Raw genomic sequence first — 20,091 nt, forward strand, 5'->3', positions numbered from 1 at the left:
AATATTAAATTGTTGATCATATCTATTCTTGTTGTTATGAAGGCTGTACCACACTGACAATACACTGCTTAAAATGAGGATTGGTTCATGAGGTAGTTCACTGAAAAGACATATATTTGTTAAGTAAGTCCTTAAGTGAAAACAGTTTGGAAATTTACTTTCATATGCAGACATTAACTGGGAGAGTGAAGTGCTTGGGTGTGCATGAGTCCCGAGGCGTTAGAATCTGCTGTCCTGGAAATGCAAGCACGTTCCTATTTTACTGTTCTTAGCTGCATGGATGGTTGCACATCCTCAGCCACAGCTGTCCTTTGCTGTACAGATGGCTAACAGAAGCCTCAGATGCTTTCCACTGAGACAAAGACACTAAATGAACAGAAGCTATGCTGAAGATCTGGTCCTTAGTTAGCAAGGGTGGTACACAGGTGGTAATTCTTGCCTTTGCAGTCTTAAAGTTTGTTTTTTCCACAATTAATTATTGAATTGTGTGTCTCCAGGTGTTTTGAGGTTTCATATTTGAGGAACTCCAAAGAAACTTGAGTTGTAGAAAGTCCCACAGCAGGCCCTGTTGAATTTTTTCAAGTGCAAATCCAGAAGTGAGTCTTGGTTATTTCTGAAAATTTTAGCCACTAGTTATTTGACCTCTTGGATAATTTGAAGCCTCGAGGGTGAAGGAAATTTGTGGACTGCAACGTGATTATGGACCTACTGAGAATTTAACCCGGTCCATTGTATTCTGATCAGACTCTAGTTACTTTTCAGACAGAAAGTGCTTTGAAAAAGATGCCTTGTCTCAGTGCTGAAACTCTCTAAGACACAGCTCAAGTGCACAAGTGAAACTTATTGAGCATTGCTGCTCTACTGACTGGCTAGGATCCTGTGCTTTATTTACAACTTCCATTATTACATCAAGTCCAAAATGCAGCTCAGCTATGATTCTTCCTTCTCTAGGCAAGAGCCGATAGTATAAATTTAACTCCACATACGTATCAGTCCTACTTAGTCCCAGCACTGCTTTGCTCTGAAATTCTATATTGATTTCAGAGTTTTTCTCTGTGTTTCTTGAGGCATGAATTGATTATGATTCATTTTCTCTGGTATCTAGTCTCTGCAGTTTCACGGTTTTTCATGAGCGTGTAAATTATCAGCTGTGAGGTACATATTCGTTGAAGGGAGATACACAGAGAAGTGGGTGGGAGGATTTTTAACTGATTTTTCAGCTGGTGTGTGGAATTCCTGAGTTCCTTTTTGAACTACCTGATCTTTTATGACTCCTTAATCAAACTGTGAAGAATATTTGCATATCTTTTTGCTTTTATCCATTTTTAAACACATCCTGATACATACAATTGTATTCACCTAGAAGGTTCCTGAGCATTGCATTAAGAACAAAGTATAAATATAATTTTCTGCTATTTGTAACACAAACGTAAATTTTGAGCTCAAAGACTATTTTTTCACTGAACATTTGCATGTCAAAAAATGGTGTTTTGATGGATTGAAAAATTTTGCAAGGGCTCGTCATTTCCTTCAACACTCAGGGGAGATGCTGCCAGTGATGCTGCTTCCTAAGGTCTTTGTTTTGTTTTCCATTTTCTAGCCTGCTCATTTTCTAGCCAGCCTGGCTCTCTGTTTGCCAGGGATATAGGGCAACTGTATTCAATCTTCCTGGTTTACCATATCCATGTCTCTGGATTCCGCTGCTCCTTGGGATGTCCTTATGCCCAAAAGGCTCATGAGATAGGCTGCCTAATTGCACTGATCCTTAAGTCTCACGTGCCAGACCCTGTCTCTTTGGTCAGGCTGGCTCTCCTGTTTTCAGAGTGACTGTACTGTGGCTAGCCAGTCTCAAGAGTTTGCCAGTTGGTAGGACTTGGGGCTGTCCATCTGCTGCTGTAGCTTGAGAATAGGTTACTTGGATATCAATTCATTAGAAGATAGGGGAGCTGGATGACCCCAAAGAAGTCTGTGGGATTCCATGATTGGGGGCGGGGGGGAGGAGGGGAAGGCCAGGAGAAATAAGGCCCGGTTTTCTTCCAAGAGAAATCTTGAGGTTGTTTTTTCTTTAAATTTGAGCAGCAATATTTATAAATACACCTAGTGTCAGACTTCTGTACAGATGATTCTAGTCAGCTGTGTTGTTGGGTGCTTTTCCTATATTACCAGCTGCAAAGTGAGAAAAGATAACTTCTTCTGAAGCTCTGCAGGAATCCCTATGCAAACAAGAAATGCATATGGAAACTTCATATGAAAATCACTAAAAAAGTATGAATCACATGCAAAGGCCAGCAATAAACTAAAGTACAGTCACTATGTCAAGCTGAAAAATATATTTCTAGGATCAGTATCTTTAAAAATTGTCCTCAAAACATTTATACTGCCTGGTGACATTGATTTGAAAGCTCCTAGAATAAGAATAGGAATGTTTAATCCCATTCCACGTCAGCCTACCTTCTTATTGGACACACAGAGGTTACAGTAACAATTCAGATTATTTAGTATAAAAGATATAGAAGAAATATTTTAAAATCTTTTGAAGATGAAAGGAAGCTTCGTGAAAAGAGAAACAAAATCAAGAGAGAAGGACGACAGACAGGAGTAAGATAAGTTTACTCATGTAGGCTTTAACCTCAAAAAAGACAAGACCAAAAAAAAAAAAAAAGGATTAAAATAAAGGCATGTAGGAATAGTCAGGAAAAAATAAATTCTGTAAAAACAGTTACAGATACATTAGAAGAAATTATAACAGTCCCATGAGATAAAAAATGTGAATAAGTATGGGAGAACTCTCAACTGGGAGAAATTCAGAGTAGTTATTTCTCCTCAGTTTTCAATATCTAAGAGAAGAGATCATCAGTAAAGCTTACACAAAAATCAGAAAAATTACCATTGACAACAGTTAGAGACGCCAAGACCAAAGGACAGTTAAAGAGCTTATAAAAGAACATGTGTCTCCTTAAATATATATTGAACTGCAAATCTGAATGTACTGGAGTTGGGGGGTGAATAAGATATACAGCAGCTTTGAAAAAATCAGAAAAAATATAATACCCTCTCATAAAATAGAGAAAATAAATTTTTTGCTTCTCTTTAAGAAAGTAGACATAAAAAATTACTAATCAATGGCTCATGAATATACCCTGAATGGGACATTCTACCATCTAGTAAAAGAGTCAGTGCTCCAGATCTAAGAGCAGTGTAAATTAGCACATTCTAGCCAGACTGATTTACACTAGGTAAGAATGAGAATATTTGGTAGAAAAATTGTAATATCTACAACTGTGTGAATACATGAAAAAAAACTGAAGATAAATACCCATCTAAGTGCTTTGTCACTTGCCATGTTTTTGTGAATGTCGAAGTGCTAGCCAGTAGGTTTACATCAGGAACTCTTTTTCATTAATTTCAAAACAGATGTCAAGTAGAAGAGCTACTGGTTTGATCCAGTGACTTTGTAAGGGCTTGACTGGGAGCAAGAGAGAAATCAATTTCTTGATGTACTGTTCTTTCACTTTTTCTTAATGGTAAAATTATTTCCCCTTCCTCTAAACTGAAGTACATGTCATTGACAAAGAGAAGATATAAGGCTACCCAAGCACAGTATTTCCTGCGTTGCTGCAGTGCAGCAATGACCCTGGAGTCTCAACTCTTCTTGTTCACTGGAGAGGAGACAGTTTAGAAACCCTTCAGGTCTGAGCCAAGGCTCATGGTGAATGAGGGATATCGGTTAGGAAAATCTAAATGGGCTGAGAGACTGCTTTACCCCTATCACTGGATCAGATGTGAGGAGAAAGAGAGGTAAGACATTAAATAAATATGATCATGTTGGACACTTGTATCAAAGATGATCTACAGAAATAGTGGTGAGCAAGTAATAAAACTTCATTGTGAAGATGCTCATACCAGAGATAGGTTAACTTGGATGCCTGGCAAGTGGGTTACCTACAGAAGAAGTGGATGATGATGTTGATGTCATTACAAGTTGCTTCTTAACCTGGTGGCCTTTCAATTCAGGATGTAGAGGTCTCCTGTAATGATCATTGTTTTACTTCAAGCATACCAGATGCATTTGTTGGCTGCATAACAGCATCTTATTTCCATTAATTCCTCCTGAAACTCCACACTGTCACCTTAATGGAGAGTGGGAAACTTATCCTGAAGATCCTATTTATTTAGACTTTTATACTAATAAAAAAGTGTACAGAACTAACTTGCATTGTGTTGACATTGATGTATAGTAGAAGAAGGGTGAAAGTTCAATTATTGCATTGTCAGCATTCAAGTGAGAATCTCAAAAGTTTAGCATTGTTTACAATGTACTCAGATGTTTCTTTTTGAAAAAAAGAGGAAATTTTCACTATTTTTCCAAGCGTGAACACTTCTCAGATGAAATTGGAGTTAATTGAAGCTGTAATTGCTTTAGATGGGCATCATTACAATGCTTAGAAAGTAATTTAGAGGGGTTTGTTTAAATTTGCTTTTGAAAGAAAACCTCCAGCATTTTTTATGCCACATTTTAAAAACAGTTCAAGACAGTGGATTTAAATTGGATGAAAAAATTTAAAAGAATTCTAAGATTTCACACACTTTATTAAAACACTGAAGTTTTGAAGAAAGGAAAGTCAGGAGGGTTACCAACAGTATGAATGCTATACAAGTATGTTATAATGAAATATATCCATCATATAGTGTCTTTGTACATTCTTTTCTCAGTGAGAAAGCTTTTTCCCACACCATGTTTGGGATCTAAGATGCTGCTAATGATATTGTGTCATCTGCAAATGTAATTAAGATTTTTCATAAGATAATTTTTCTAAAAAAGGGGCTACTTCCACAGAGCTCCTCCAGCCATCAAATGCCTGTAGGGTTCTCAGTGTTTCACTGACAGGTCAAAAGAAAATGGAGTATGTATATACATGTCTCAGGTTTCTATTTCTCAAGTGTTTGTCTGGGAAATCAGTGGAGTTGTGAAAGCAAAGAAACTGTGTGTTCCTGGTAAATTACAAAAAGACAGAGTCGCAGTCATACTAGTAAAGCCCTTACATTATGGGACAGTTACGCCTCTCTTCACATATCACTGTGCTTGTTGCTTTAAGTCTTTTTCAAGGTGCAACAGTGGTCTATAATAAACAGAATGCAGTTCTGTGGAAGGAGAGTGGCAACTGCTTGATCTGACTGTGGCTTCTGCAAGAGCATCCATCACAGGGACACGGCAGGACCAACAATGTGTCATCTCCACGACTACTAATCCAGCTGCTGGCTGAAAAGGGGCTGCTGTGGAGAGTGCACATGCGGCTGGTACTCAGAGGGGTTTCTCTCTGGTTTTCAACCCAGGAAAACCCACCTCCTTTGTGTAAGCATGGGGGCATTTTCCAAGTTATGATCAGAGGGATGATGTGAGCTACCAGCTGATACTGCGAATATTTTTTTTGAGTAAATGCCCGAGTGACTTGGTGGGACCCAGGGCTGTTGATATCACAATGTCAGGATGTCACTGCTAAGTCTTTCCCCATCTCACTCTCTTGCTGAATTTGGCCATCCCTTTCCCCACACATGGCGTTTAAGCACTAGCAGCCAAAATCTATCACATTTTGTGTTGGCATAAAATGTGCCAGCAGCCTGAATCAAACAATCAGCCAAGTGTACTGTCTGAAGCATACTGATGTCAAAATTTGTTTGGTAATCACATCACAATGCATCTGTTCATATCATTTCCCACACTTTTGTGGAGGTAGGGAAAAAAGCAGTCTTGGAATTTTGTTATTCTACATTTGGTACGAGCTCAAAATCTGAAATGCCGAAAGGTATTTATTTAAAAAAAAAACAAACCACAAATTAAGGGAGAAAAAATAACCTCACCAATGTTCTTCTTATTTCCTTAACATAATCAAAGTAGGTCTCAGTCCTCCTATGCTAAAAGAGGTAAACATACATCACCAAGAGGGAAGCAGCAAAGGCATACCTTGCCTAAGCTTGGCACGGCTGACTGGAATTCTTACACTTGGAAACTTTCCTGTAAGAGATGCAAAACATGTCAAAGAGAGATATTGATTTTTCTAATATAAATCATACTAATTTCACGAATGAAAGGTATCTTAATGAAAAGTTTATTTTCCAGTATTAATGCATCTCCATTTCCAATATAGAAATGTAAACAAATTATGCTTTTGGTCAACTTTGCTGGCAGAAGTTCTAAATAATGACCTGAGTTTAGGCACCAGCACTATTTTTATCAGCTCTTAGCTCAGAGACTGATAAAGAAGCTGCACAAAATACAGCAGAAAAAAAAAAAAATAAAGGTCTAAATAATGCAATATTTGGTAATACTTATGGGAAGATGACAATGAAATGTAATAAGCTCCAGAACAAATCTCTACTGTAGGAACGTCAGTAGAACTTGCTGATTAAAATAGTGCAGAAGACTTTTTTGAAGATAAGAACTGGCCTTATAGTTACAAGCTTTTAGATGCAGATGCTCTTGTTATGCAGGATGGAGCTAAAGAAGAAAGAGTAGCCTTTCACTGGATACTCTCCTGTGTATAATATCTTTCTTATGTATTAGTTTATTGTAGGGCAGTGTCCTTTAGTTAAGCGGTATATGTGCTACTTTCAATGGCTTCTTGAGATGTGATTGAGAAAAATAAGTTCCTAAATACAAGGGACAGTTCTCATGAAGTCAGCCTCCATGGAAATTGTTTAGGGAGTCACAAATTAAAAAATCTAAAATCCCTTCTTTCCAGGAAAATCCTTTGGCTTCTATATTCTTGGTTACATCTTTCCTTGCCATGAGAAAACCTCAAGAAGGAAACAGGGTACAAATGCGTCTCTGAGGATCCTTCCAGGGAGGTTTCTAAAGAAATATTCCCTCCAGAGGAAATCTGGTGAGATGGGGAAGAAATGTGTGTCTGAAGTCCTCATGGATAGCTGCACAGATCAAAGAATATGGCCTCTTATTTGTGCTCTGCCTGACATCCCCCTTTCTCGTTGTCTCTGGTTTGATTCTTTCTCCCTGCTACATTTCTGTCAGGGTGAATGAGGCTGGAAGCTGCGTTAGAGGCTGCATTCATTGCCTTGCGAATAACCTGATGGGATGCTCTGCAGGCCATGAGGGCTCCTGCTGCACAGACAGGCTACTTCCCGTACTCACCTAACTTGACACTGATGGGATTTCTACTGGCTGAAATAATTTGCTTGTTATGCTGCTCTGGGGTAATACCACCCAATTTACTCTCATTTTCTTCACCACAGAGGTGATCAGAGAGAATAAACATCTAAAACATTTTGCTTGCTAGCTTTCAGAAGTGTAATTTGTTGCTCTGCCGGCTACGGAAAATGGAAACTAGAATACAAAAGAGGTTACTGTTTGTCTCAAATAAGCATTTAGCTTAGCTTTGATGAGCTAGTTACTGTATATTAATTAAATCTAAATAGCTCATTGAGAGGGTCTGTCTGAAATTTTTCCTTGACATCTGGTTAGCTTGTTTTAAATGACAAAAGCAATGAATACTTAATTATGTTCCTATTAATATATTTTAATTTCTGAATCTACTGAGTTTTTAATGGGCATTTCTCAGGGCATAGTGAAAGAATGGAGATTTTATAATCTAAGTGTAATTACTTGCATGAACATCTTTGCTACAGAGTGCTTCTGTAACCTGTCTTTGGAACTGCGTCATGCAGACAAGAACAAAATGTCAGCATTTTGCGTGTGTTGTAGCAGCCTTAGAATGAAAAACGGCGACCTAGCAAGCATATCCTGAAGCAGATTTCACACTTCCTCCTGATGCTTCTACTCTGTAAAACTAAGTTTTTCTTGCAAGGTTACAGCTTGTGAATTTCCCCGTCTCATCAAGCTCTACAATAGTGACGTGTTAGAATAATTCTGGAGGCAGTGTAGACTGACTGGCCATTTCAACCATGGCCAAATCCTAGTATTCCTACTATAATTCACCTATTTACTGCTGCTGCCATCACCTTTCTCTAGACATGGAACATATGTGTCTCCTAGGATGTAGACAAAAACAGGGCCTCCCAAGAGAAGGAAACGTTTTTCCTTTTTAAATTAGGTGGTATAAGGTGCAGCTTGTAGGCAAATAATTGGAATTATCATGCTATTTAGGTAAATGTTCTCAGCTGTGCATTTAGTGTTTTATGAAGTCTATATTTGTCGATAAGGACAAGTATTCTTGTAGGCATGTTGCTGCTTTTGTCACAGCAGTGATCTGGTTGCCATTAGATGTGGGTAACAGTCATTTCCACAAAGTCATCTTTTCAACTTGCATTTAAATGCTGTTAGCCACATCAGCTCTCATTCAGTGACATGCTGAGTGACTGAAAGAAAATGAATGCCAGATGTACCTGGTAAATAGCAAAAAAACCATTACCTGTCCTTCAGGGCCACCTTGGTCTGCAGCCACAGAGATTATGCACAAGTGTCCCCCCACTTTACAGGGAATGCCACAAATGACAGAAGATAGGTGTTGTCCCTAGAGGATGTTTTATTCCCTGCTCAAGCCATGAGGGTGCCATAGACAATGCTTAGGGTTGATGTGCAATCTGCTTCTTAGTGTGGCCAAGTGGGAGCTGAGTACAGTTTCTGTGACAACTGCCACTTTTCATTACTGAAGAAATAATGGTAACACAGCACCTAAAGTAATTTGCTTTTTATTCTGTTGAGAAAGTAATGCAGAAAGAAAAGCTGAGAGAATTTCCTAGAGGCTGCAAGCCTATGACTGCCTGAAGGGAAAGCTTTTCCAATTGCAGTGAACACTGGGGTCTTGTGTTACATTTGGTTCACAGTGAATCTACTTCTTTTGTTATGTACCTGTGCTGCCCATAAGACTTACTTGGGTTTGAAGAGGTGAAGTTTCAATGCCGTTTATTAAGAGTCAAAACGTCACAAAAGTCAACAGGCAGCTCCGTAATACGTTTAGAGATTTTATCAGCCAGGAAGCAACTGCAGAGAAGAGCATGCAGAAAATAGCAAAAGCCCTCAAAACCCACCATTGTTTAGCAACTGGATAATGGTATAATTACAGATTTAATGGCAGAATTCTTAACAGCCAGCATGATCGTCTCATAAAGTCTCCACACAGGGGGCTCTCCTGAACAGTGTGTGCCTTCTCAAACCTATTTGAACACCCTTCTTTGCTTTTCATTTTGTTGCGTTCAGAAGTAGAGCCATTTTGGTACAAATGGAAGACTTGAGCATCAGCTTCTTGATGCACAGTTTGAATAATCATGAGTTAATACCAGATTTGTAAGCTACAGTTTGAATATCATTGCAACGAAATAACAGTGTTTGAAACAATGTATTAACTGCGAAGGTGACCAGCACACATAGCACAGAAATAAACTTTGTAATGAAAAATATGTAATGTAAATCACCAAATTAATTTCTATTTTTCATCTTCTTTTCTCCAACCTTTCTCAGTTTTTCCTCTTGATCGTTGTTTCTTTTCTGCTTATCTTTCAGCTTCATGATCTCTGTTTTCGGGTGGCTAAAGGCATCCTAGAATTCATTCTTCAGCCTAACCTCCCACTCTTCTTCCATTTAAGAGGGGAATAGAAAGCACCAGAGCTCTCACTTCAGTCGCACCAGTTCTCTCTATGCCGCCCAATAGTTTCAGGAGGTTGTTCTAAATTTCCACCAATGAATCAGACTTGCTGGCTTTTCTTTAACCTTGGTTATGGAGCCGTCACTTATCCTTTTGCAAAGTAATTGCAAAGACTTCAAGCTGAAGAGAAGCCAGAGAAGCAACTGCAAATGTGCTTCTTAACATGGCAAGAAAAAAGTGTTGTTTTACTTCAAATTAGACTAAACAAATGAGTATGCAAATGCCAGTTCAATTTAAGGAGACAGTATGCACAGTAAGGAAACCTCTTTAACTGCTATAAATTAGTCACAAAACCAGCTGGATAACCTATTTGAGGACTCAGTCTGCTGATAAATTTTAGGGATGGTTAGACGGGCAGAGACAAGAAAGGAGGTTAGTAAGTGTTCCCATGGGAACTTACTGAGGGGCCAAGCCTCTGGGGACTGGTGCAAAACAAATTCATCCTTATGTTGTTTCTATTTAAAATCCCATTAGCTTTTGTCCTGATTCATCAGTTTCCAAGGCCTAAGATTGCTTATTGTGCCCTCTTCTTAGACCTGTGTTTTGCTCAGCTCAGTACGACTGCAACTAGGATTGGGACCAATGCTTTTCGGTCACAGCAGCCCAGAAAGAAGTTATTTTAAAAATATTATTATAATTACTATTACAGATTTTTTTGTTTGTTTGTTTCAGAGGCTGCTAGTTGCTATTAAACTGCAGCTCAGAACCCAGTATTTCCCTGCAGCCACTGTTGCCTGTGGAGACCCTGTAGGGCTCAGAGCAGTAACTAGCAGGGTTTGTTTCCTGTTCACCACCCTAAGGGCAGGCAATACTGGTACACCTCCTGTCTTCCTAAGAAGTGATTTTCCCTGCAGCACAAAGGAGCTGTGCTAGAGGTGGGAAGTGTAATCTGTAGCCTACTGAGCCATCTTCACTCAATCTTGCCCTAGGTATGGAGTTCTATGTGCAAGTTCACAACTTCTTGAAATGGAATATTAGGTAAATTAAGTGACTAGTTATGTGACACATGTATGTGCCATATATGCCTAAGTGGAATGAAATGTGCCAGAGGTAGAAAGAGTGTAAGAGGGAGAATGAGCAAGAGCAAACAAAACAATTCTTGCAATCAAGTCCATTGATTACTTTACACTTCAGTGGCAGCCCAGTAAATCAAGAAATGCTGGGTGGTCAGCAGCGAGACCTTAAAGTAGGGAATTTAAGTGATTGCTTGGTCCCCAGAACATTAGTGATTAGATAGCTCACCCAAGCTCTTGACTTCAGAATTTGTATGCTTTTGACTGAAGAAAGCCTTGTTGTGCTGCATGGCCTGTAAGGGAGTCTTGTGATAGAATAACATAAGAAAAACCAAGACTCACAGACAGTTAAATCAGAATGGACTGAAGAAATGTACATGTTTATCAAAAACTGCCATATCCAAATGTGGCAAAATCCTTCATGGGAGAAGCCTAAGAGCTTAAGGAAAGGGCTTTTGTGTGAGCAGGCACCTTTTTGCAGGCTGTGGTTTCCCCTTCCTCCCCAGAGCTTGTAGATGGCTGTAGCCTTGAAGCTCTGGGCTGCTAGCTGGTCTAGACCCCTTAATTTTCTCTTGGCCATAGTCAATACATAGCCACTGTGGTCACCTCAGTAGACTCAGAAAATGTACCAGACACCCCTGGTATGCTTCAGCACAGCCAGATTAATTCATTCAGGTAAGCCTGTGGTGGAGATGCATCGAAATACTTCAAGGAGCAAGAACCATGAGACTTTAAGGCTAAATGCTCAAAAAAGAGCTATAGAGGGCTTAAATCAGAAGACAGAAGGTGGCAGGGATGTAAAAGAATCTTGAATAATTCCACATGGAGAAAAAGTAGAGATAAGAAATCCTAACACACCTTATCCATTTTTAATGGGGGAATCTTTAGCTAAGGTCTGAGATATCCTGAAAGGAAGCAGTAAGATAATTATGTCAGGTGACTTTTAGCAGTCATTATCAATAATTCCTTTATATAACACTGTTGTGAACTCACTGCAATATTGAACTACTCCTGCCATCAGGCTTAATAAAAACCCCACTTACACAGACCTGCCTGGCTGAAGTGCCTTAATGGTAGTCCATTTAAAAATCTACTTAGACACCCTAATAGAGCCCTTAGTTCTAATTAAAAGACCTTCTTTGCTGGTTTGGGTACTTCTCACTGCCACATGCCAAAGGCATTTTTCACTTGCCGAGGTTATAATATGCCTATCTTGACATAAATGTTACCTCACACAGTGAATCGTTTGACACTTGGATATTTTTTTCTAGATTACTGTGAAGTCAGCTATCTTGAAGGGGCAACAGGTTATTTTCAACAGCTGGCATGCTCTGGCAATAAATAAATTGTCCTAGTTTATTTACATATTTTCATTCTATCATGCTTTTACTGACTTACATGTGATGGATTTTATTTAAAGCCTCTTGAGATATTAATACCAAATAAAAAGAATGTGCTGCTATAAAGATAGATAGAAGAGCTATATTACAATACCTTGCAAAATGCTTTATTTTGTTGAGCATGTAGGAATGAGAATTGAATACGGCGAGAGAGGGAAGAGAGAGAGAGGCATTTCTCTTTCTGTCTATACCTGTAAGTAAGGCCACAGACGCATCTGTTGCTCTACATATGAAAATGCCATTGTAACAAAGGTAAGGCTTTGATGTACCATATATTTTTCTTTGAATTAGAAGAAAAATCTAACTGCTCTTTTTTGCAGTGGAAATGTTTGAAAAATGAGATGGAAAGACCTTGGAAGAGCATATATGAGTGGTGGATAAACAAGAAGAAAAAACAGTGAGTAGGAAGAAGGTGATCATCGCTAGATGTTAGACGTGGTGTTTTGTCATGTGTGGTTTTGTCCAGGACACTAGAAACTTGTCATGGGTAGCTATTTCTGAAAGATTAATCTCAGGACTTGAGTTCTGCTCACTTAATTCACAGAAATAATTCTGCTCCAAAACAAGATGTTTTGCAGTCTGGCTTGACCCTCAAAAGGCTGGACATATTCTTCTCTGCATTTGAAAGTAAAACTGTAGACATTGCAGTCACAAAGCTGGCAATAAGAACAGTTGCTGTTTGCTTCTTAACACCAACAATTACATATGGATTGTTTGCAATTAAAAGCTGCCCAAAAATTTGCAAATACTGTTACAAATTCTGGCTTAAGAAGCAGCCAGCGCATGCCAGGGACTTGCAATGACACTATTTGATTATAAAGATGCAGTCACAAGCGAGAGCAGGACTGAGGTGTCGGGGTGAGGGTGGCAGAGTTGATCTGGGCAGGCAGCGAGCGGGGAAAGAGGAGCACAGCGCCCGCTGCCACGGACCAAATTTTACAAATCTGTGCAGAGCAAATGTGCGCAATACCATCACTCTTGGGGATGCCCTCTGCAGCCCCTTTGAAGGGAGGTCTCTGAGTGCATGCATAGGGATACTTTGTTTGCTTTCCACCTCCCTATTAAACCTATTACACAGCAAGAAGATGTGGACTGGATGCTGCCCTTTTTCTCCCTCTTTCCAGAGGACTTCTGGCTGGTTTCCTGCAGCTGCCAACTGTTGCTGAGCTGACTGGCTCAGCTCCATCTCCTCTTAGTGCACAGGACAGCCTTGAAATCCTCCCACAAAACAGGTTTTTCAGACGATGTGTGAATATCTGTTTAAAAGACTGAAAGCAGAGAGCTGGAGTTATGAACTGGAGGCTGCTAGATCAGGAAGGATGGTGTTAGAAAACAGCCCCAAAGCAGTGGCCATGTTCTCTGTTGCGAATATGTGGAGCAGAGGAGCCATTTTCAGCTCCCTGCTCTGGAAGCCAGCTGAATGCCAGTTCAGTATCTGGCATAATTTAAAGTATCCTGGGGCCCAGAGAGTACAGCGTCGAGGACTAGTTGCACATACTGCATACGCACTAGCCAGCTGGTTGTTGCCAGCGTACCACTGCAGCTATTCCCCCAGCACACACCTTACCCCAGCACTAATGAAATGTGCTGTGGAGAATCACAGAATCACAGAATCACAGAATAGTAGGGGTTGGAAGGGACCTCTGTGGGTCATCTAGTCCAACCCCCCTGCCGAAGCAGGGTCACCTACAGCAGGCCGCACAGGACCCCGTCCAGGCGGGTCTTGAATATCTCCAGAGAAGGAGACTCCACAACCTCCCTGGGCAGCCTGTTCCAGTGCTCCGTCACCCTCAGAGGGAAGAAGTTCCTCCTCATGTTCAGACGGAACTTCCTGTGCCTCAGTTTGTGCCCATTGCCCCTTGCCCTGTCACTGGGCACCACTGAAAAGAGCTTGTCCCCATCCTCCTGACACCCACCCTTCAGATATTTGTAGGCATTTATAAGGTCCCCTCACAGCCTTCTCTTCTTCAGGCTGAACAAACCCAGCTCCCTCAGCCTTTCCTCGTAGGAGAGATGCTCCAGTCCCCTCATCATGCTCATAGCCCTCCGCTGGACTCTCTCCAGTAGCTCCTCACCTTTCTTGAACTGGGGAGCCCAGAACTGGACACAGTACTCTAGATGAGGCCTCACTAGGTCAGTGTAGAGGGGAAGGAGAACCTCCCTTGACCTGTTGGCCACACTCCTCTTAAGGTACCCCATTAGCTTTCTTGGCATCCAGGGCACACTGCTGGCTCATGGTTAACCTGTCGTCCACCAGGACACCCAGGTCCCTCTCCGCAGAGCTGCTCTCCAGCAGGTCCACCCCAAGCCTGTACTGGTGCATGAGGTTGTTCCTCCCTAAGTGCAGGACCCTGCACTTGCCCTTGTTGAACCTCATCAGGTTCCTCTCTGCCCAGCTTTCCAGCCTGTCCAGGTCACGCTGAATGGCAGCACAGCCTTCTGGTGTATCGACCACACCTCCCAGTTTGGTGTCGTCAGCAAACTTGCTGAGGGTACATTCTAACTCTTCATCCAGGTCGTTGATGAAGAAGTTAAACAAGACTGGGCCCAGTACTGACCCCTGGGGGACACCACTTGTCACTGGCCTCCTACTAGACTCAGCGCCGCTGATGACAACCCTCTGAGTTCTGCCATTCAGCCAGTTCTCTATCCACTTCACCGACCACTCATCCAGCCCACACTTCCTCAGCTTCCCTAGGAGGATATCATGGGGACTGTGTCGAAAGCCTTGCTGAAGTCAAGGTAGACAAAATCCACGGCTCTCCCTTCGTCTACCCAGCCAGTCATGTCATCGTAGAAAGCTATCAGATTGGTCAGGCATGATTTCCCTTTGGTGAATCCATGCTGACTACTCCTGATAACCTTCTTTTCTTCCACTTGCTTGATGATGGCCTCCAGGATAAGCTGCTCCATCACCTTTCCCGGGATGGAGGTGAGGCTGACCGGCCTGTAGTTCCCTGGGTCCTCCTTCTTGCCCTTTTTGAAGATTGGAGTGACATTGGCCTTTCTCCAGTCCTCGGGCACCTCTCCTGTCCTCCAGGACCTCTCAAAGATGATGGAGAGTGGCTCAGCAATGACATCCGCCAGCACCCTCAGCACTCGTGGGTGCATTCCATCGGGGCCCATGGATTTGTGGACGTCCAGATCACTTAAGCGATCCCTCACACAGTCCTCCTCAACCAAGGGAAAGTCGTCCTCTTTGTAGGCTTCTTCTTTTACCTCCGGGGCTTGGGATTCCTGAGGGCCAGTCTTAGCACTGAAGACTGAAGCAAAGAAGGCATTCATTAGCTCTGCCTTCTCCGTATCCTCCGTCACCAGGACACCCGCCTCATTCAGCAGCGGCCCCACGTTGTCTCTAGCCTTCCTTTTGCTGCTGATGTAGTTGAAGAAGCCCTTCTTGTTGTTTTTGACATCCCTTGCCAGCTTCAATTCCAGGTGAGCCTTGGCCTTCCTCGTCGCATCCCTGCATGCTCTCACCACGTTTCTGTACTCTTCCCAAGTGGCCTGTCCCTCTTTCCACATTCCATGCACCTTTCTCTTCTGCCTGATCTCCGCTAGAAGCTCCTTATTTAACCATGCAGGTCTCCTGCCTCCTTTGCTCGATTTCTTTCTCAGGGGGATGCATTGCTCCTGTGCATGGAAGAAGTGTTGTTTAAAGAGCGACCAGCACTCATGGACCCCCCTTCCTTCGAGAGCCCTGGCCCACGGGATTCCTCCCAGTAGCTCCTTGAGGAGGGCAAACTCAGCCCTCCTGAGGTCCAGGGTTTAGATCCTGCTTATCGCCCTGCTTCCTCCACGCAGGATCATGATCCTGAACTCGACCATTTCATGGTCACTGCAGCCGAGTCCACCTCCAACCTTCACATCCTCCACCAGTCCCTCCTTGTTTGTTAACACGAGGTCCAGCAGCGCACCTTTCCTTGTTGGTTGGAAGCCGGGTAGTCTTGCTTCAGCCTGCTCTTATGCTCTGTTGGTGTTCCCAGTAGGGACACACCACACGAGCAGCTCAAAGTGGAAGAGGAGGTGGCACTTCTGGCCTTCTGTGCCACAGGAGAGCTGAGGCAGAGGGAGCAGAAACCTGAAATACGCTGCTTCCAGAGGAGAAGCTGCCAAATGTCCACCTGTTCTTCTAGTGAGGAAAAAGAAAAGGAAACTTTTAGAAGGGGTAAATATTTGGCATTCAAAGACCAACAGTCTGCTAAGCAAGTATCTCTGCACTTTTCATTTAGCTTAATGACAACTAGGAAAGGCTGGCAAGCATCTTTCTTCAACTTACTGAAGCATTACACTAGTATGTGGGAGTATTGGCTCTGGCAGGCATCGTGTGCTGTTTCGTTTGTGAGTGAAAGAGGCTGTCTACATTTCGAGGAATCACAGTGAAAACTATACTCAATTTGTGGCAGAATAATAAGGTGATCTATTGTACTGCTTTTGGAAGTGGAAAATGAGCTCTGCTCTAGGTGTATAATTTTCTATCACGGAAGAAACAGAAGTATCAGTAACATATAGATGCTCAAACGTGCTGTGCAGCACGCACAGGGTGTTTGCTTGCTCATGTGTGAGCACACACATATACCCATACCGGGAGGGGGAGGATTCAGCTCTGGCATCATGGCCTTTAGCTGTGCAGGTGTCCAGCCTCTGGAGAAGAGGTTTCTGTGAGGCGTCAAAGGTCGTTGTGAAGAGTTTGTTAGGAAAGCTTGAGGAATATTCCTCCATCCAAATTACAGTTATGGAGATCTCAAAAAATACATTTTTTTTCATGGAAATAAAGCAGACAAAAAGGTGTCTGAGTAATCCCATTACAAGCACCTGGAAATTTTATTGTCTGTAATACAGTCCGTCAAGCCTGTGCTCTACATTTTTTCCTCTGGAAACTCAGAAGTGTCGTTGATCAGGCTGTGGTGCTTACAAAGTAGTAAGTCAACACTGAGCAGAAATACAAAGAAATGTTGTTCCTGTAACAAGTCGTGGGACAGAATGGGAGAAGATACTCCTTTACACAATAAGAAGTGACACAATTTTTTTGTAACAAAGGGAGGAAAATATATTTCAGAGATGCACAAAAGCTGTGTAGTTGGCAACATCTGAATATTTTTTACTTTTTATACATCTGTCCACCAAGATTGACTAACGACTCTGTAGAAATTGCTGCAGGACTGAACTCAGAACCAGTTGTGTTATTTCTCTGCCTACAGAGTCATCATGTGTTTTTGGATGAAGTGATGCTCGGTCTAGAAAATGGCAAAAGAGGGAGATGGGGAAGCAAATGACTGTTTGAAAGTAATGTTTATGTCTTCCTTGTGACATAAGGTTATGGTTCTGCCTGATGTAATGGGGTAGAAGCGGTCTTAAATTTAAAGGATCAGAACAGTGAAAGGAAAAAAAATCATTATCAATAGCTAGCATATTTCTCTTCCTAGATTTCTGCAGATACTTAGCAATATCTTAAAGATTGAAGAAAGCTAATCGTAAGACAAAAGGAAATAATTCTGGGGAGTAGGAGAAAATAATGCTTTTTATTATTTGGTGAAACTGGTGTATAAATTACTGAGAAACAGAACTCTCCCACCCAATATTCAGCAGGCCAAATAAATTAAAATTTCTGATTTGCACCAAAGTGGATTTTCATCATAATCTGCCACAGCCATTCCTGACTCAGAAGGGTCAAACTCTTTCAAGTCAGTAGTGCTTGCTCAGTGCAAATAAATCAAAATGTGTTGGGCTGTGTAAGGCGAAGCATGGCCAGTGGACCAAGAGAAATTACTGTTTGACTTTCTCTGGCACTGTCGAGGATGTACGGGAAGACTGTCCAATTCTGGGCTTCCAGTTAAAAAGGGGCACTGAGAAATGAGTCAGGGTACAGACAGGGTGTGTAGAGAGGGACCAGGATGTCAGGGACCTCAGGGTCATGACCTATTAGGAGACAGCAGGGAGCTGGGCTAGCTTAGCATGAAGAAGAGGAAGCTAAGAAACTATCTGATAGTAGGCAGCACCTGTCCAGATGACAAAGATGACAAAGCCAAACTTTTCTCGGGGTTAGCAGATGATACAAAAACAAGCAACAGCCACAGACTGTGGATTTGGTGCATCCACAACTGGACCATAAGAAAATATTATTCACTAGTATGGGTGATAGAGGATTTCAAAAGTCAGTTAGATCAAGCCTTGGCTGAACTGGTTTAGTGTTAGTGATAGCGCTTCATCTTCTGCAGGTTGTATCTGTAATGAAGGAGAAACGAAAAAATCCCTCCAACATGGATTCTGCTGTGCACGGGGAACGCCTGCGGCTTTGCTGCTGTTTGTGTCGTATGCACTCATGGAGAGGGGATAAGGGCCACAATTTCCATCTAGGTTCATTATAACGTGTAAGCCCATTAAAGCCATTAGGGACATGGATTTCTGATTTAAGCTGTCATTTCCAACAAGAACTGAAAAATCCTGTCAGAGAACACATGTTGGCTTTACTTTGCCAGCCTTCTTGCTTAGTTTATATAGATAATACATTTACCAAAATACCATTAATGGGCATCTTTTATTTAAAGAGCCAAATGTTAACAGAAAGAAATTCCCCTGAATTTCAGCAAAAGGAAGGGAAGCATCCAGTGAGAAATCCTAAGTGACCTAATTCTGAGCTGAGATGCTGATGGCAGAAGATATCTTGCTTGACTCTCACTGACAAGAATAGACTTTAAAAAGATTTTTAAATAATTTATTTATGCAGTTCTATGCTATCATGCTACATAGTGTCAATTGTTTGTAATTGCTTGCAAGCTGACTGAGCTGCTCAATTTGCAATGATCACCCATTTATAATTTACGATAGTGCAAAAGAAAAAAGACTAACTTTGCATTAGTTTTCCATATTTCTATTACACAGATTCACTGAGACCTAATTAAAACTCTATTTGATCAGAAAGCAAGAAACTGAAGAGGAGTTTGCAAGATTTTGGTGGATATAGTCCAACATTTCTTAAACAGCGACATTATGGATTTCGATGGGACATCAATTATGTAGGAAAATTAACTTCAAGAAGTAATTAACATAATAGCTTTTTGAAAAATTTAATCAGAAATCTAATCATTAAATTATTTCGTACAACCTACTCAGGGATTGATGAAGACCAGTGAACTGAAGGACTTGAGGGGTCCCATCATAATTCAGTCTTACTGAAACCTGATGTTGAAATCAGTGAAGGATACAAAGGAACACCTTCTGCCTGGTTGTTGTTAAGTGTTTTTTCTCCTTTCCTCTACTGACTTAGAGACTTTTGGTGGACACAGCCCTATAAAATAGCAGGAGACTGAAATTGGCCTACAGTTAAACTACATAGCAGGCTGTCTTAATGTGATCAGAGATGGTTATATGAATCCCAATCCTATTTACATAAATTTTAACCTGATTACTCTTTTGACATGAAAAGACATACCTAGTCATCAGTTTTAAAAAGCAAGGCACACACATTATCTTGCCCTCATCCTGTACCTTTGCAGTTTCTGATATGAAAGGGAGGTCTTTGGGAGGAATCGCAGCAAACTGTTCGATCTAATCCCTCTGCTTCACTCGTACCACCATGGGACTAGAGGACTGGGGGAAGAAGCGGGTAGTGTCAGGCTTGCAGCAGCTCCTGTGTCATGTCACTTTCCTCTACTATGAAAAGGAAATAGTCAAAGCAAAAGAGGGTCACAACACAGACTATCAGCTTTTTATTTAATAAGTCTCCATCTTTGGTGGTAGATTTTTAGGGAGTCTCACAGATGTGGGTTGCTTTATGTAATAATTTTATTTATAAATCATGTCATGTATAGTCACTGTAAATCTGTGTTGTCTTTCTTGTTTAAAGCACTGAGTTGAATATGGGCTACTTGGGAATAAAAATGACAACCAGAACAGGAAGGCAATAGCTTCAGGTGAGTCACCTCCCAATAACCATGTTGCAGAGGTGGAACGATTGTGGAGCTGCTAAAAATGAAGAGACCGCTCAGGAGCTCTCTCTGGTTACCACAGGTTTCTGGACAAGGCTGGAAGCTTGAAAGTACAGAGCCTCCGGCTGAGTGTAGG

General features: G+C 41.5%; 1 long non-coding RNA gene across 6 annotated transcripts in view; it reads left to right on the forward strand.

Moving 5' to 3' along the window:
• The window catches only part of LOC142360451 (uncharacterized), a 246,112-nt gene that overhangs the window by 192,187 nt on the left and 33,834 nt on the right, over positions 1–20,091 (forward strand). For 5 of the 6 annotated variants that reach the window (XR_012763045.1, XR_012763048.1, XR_012763046.1 and 2 more), the window contains one exon: positions 12,351–12,442. The exons of the other annotated variant lie outside the window; for it this stretch is intronic. This is a non-coding gene — a long non-coding RNA (uncharacterized LOC142360451). The remainder of the gene's footprint in view (positions 1–12,350; positions 12,443–20,091) is intronic. 6 annotated transcript variants of the gene reach the window in all.

This window comes from Opisthocomus hoazin, chromosome 2 (genome assembly GCF_030867145.1).
Source record: "Opisthocomus hoazin isolate bOpiHoa1 chromosome 2, bOpiHoa1.hap1, whole genome shotgun sequence".
Classification (NCBI taxonomy): Eukaryota; Metazoa; Chordata; class Aves; order Opisthocomiformes; family Opisthocomidae; genus Opisthocomus; species Opisthocomus hoazin.